Raw genomic sequence first — 1,266 nt, 5'->3', positions numbered from 1 at the left:
AAAGCAATTAAATTTTGTAAACATTAAAACTAACTCAAATAAGTGCTCAAATGTACAATTCACTCTGCATTTAAAAAGTATCATCTCAACCACACTTGACAGTTCCAATCCTCTTCAACTTGGGAGTCAAGAATTTAAAGAGTGAGAAGGTAGTTTCTGCAATTATATTTTACACTTCCATTCCCAGGGACAATAGAGGACCTAAAATAGGAAAGACTATTAAAAGAAGAGTGTGTAAGGCGCAAGGAACGAGGAGATCTCTCTGACAGGGTCAGTTGATAAGATAAGAATAAGAATAGGGTGCTGTCACTTAGAGAAAAAGATCTCCCTTCTGAGAAGTTTCCCCAGGGCCCCTTTCATGTCTCTGTTCCTCAGACTATAGATGAAAGGGTTCAGCAAGGGGGTGACCACTGTGTACATCACTGAAGCAATTATGTCTTTATCATTGGAGTTGCTTGATGATGGGAAAAAGTACAATACCACAATTGTTCCATAGAATAGAAAAACCACAGAGAGATGAGAGCCACAGGTGGACAAGGCTTTTCAGATCCCTTTGATTGAGGGAAACCTCAGAATAGTGGCCCCAATGTGGGCATAAGAGACCAGGATGCCAATAAATGACAAGATAATGACCAATCCCCCAACAGTGAAGATAAAAATCTCATTGAGGGAGGTGTCTGAGCAGGAGAGCTTAAGCAGTGCAGCGAGGTCACAGAAGAAGTGGGGGATGGTGTTTTCAGCACAGAAGGACAGTTGAGCCAGGAGGAGGGTGTGGGACAGGGCACTGGCACAAGAGAGGAGCCAGGATCCAGCCAACAGAAGTATACGCAGCTCCTCCTTCATGATGATGCTGTAGTGCAGAGGGTGACAAATGGCCACATACCTGTCATATGCCATCACTCCAAGAAGAAGGTTATCAATACAGCCAAAAAATATGAAAAAATACATTTGTGTTACACACCCTACATAGAGGATGAATTGATCCTGAGTATGCATATTTATCAACATCTTAGGCACAGTGACAGATGAAAAAGAGACGTCAGTGAGGGCCAAGTGGCTGAGAAAGAAGTACATGGGGGTGTGGAGGTGAGAGTCCAGCCTGATGAGCAGGATGATGAGCTGGTTCCCTAGCACTGTGGTCAGGTACATGACCAGGAACAGGGCAAAGAACATGCCCTGCTGCTCTGGCTGGATGGGGAGCCCCAGGAGGAGGAACTCGGACACGCTGCTCTGGTTCTCCCTCCTCATGCTGCTCTTCTCTCTGCT

At 45.0% G+C, this 1,266-nt stretch overlaps 1 pseudogene; it reads right to left on the bottom strand.

Moving 5' to 3' along the window:
* Nucleotides 1-306: 306 nt before the first annotated feature.
* LOC131393320 (olfactory receptor 1J4-like) lies at nucleotides 307-1,266 on the bottom strand (annotated as a pseudogene).

Source organism: Diceros bicornis, chromosome 28, assembly GCF_020826845.1.
Source record: "Diceros bicornis minor isolate mBicDic1 chromosome 28, mDicBic1.mat.cur, whole genome shotgun sequence".
NCBI lineage: Eukaryota > Metazoa > Chordata > Mammalia > Perissodactyla > Rhinocerotidae > Diceros > Diceros bicornis.
Note: the sequence above shows the minus strand (reverse complement) of the source record. Positions and strands in the feature narration are given on the sequence as shown.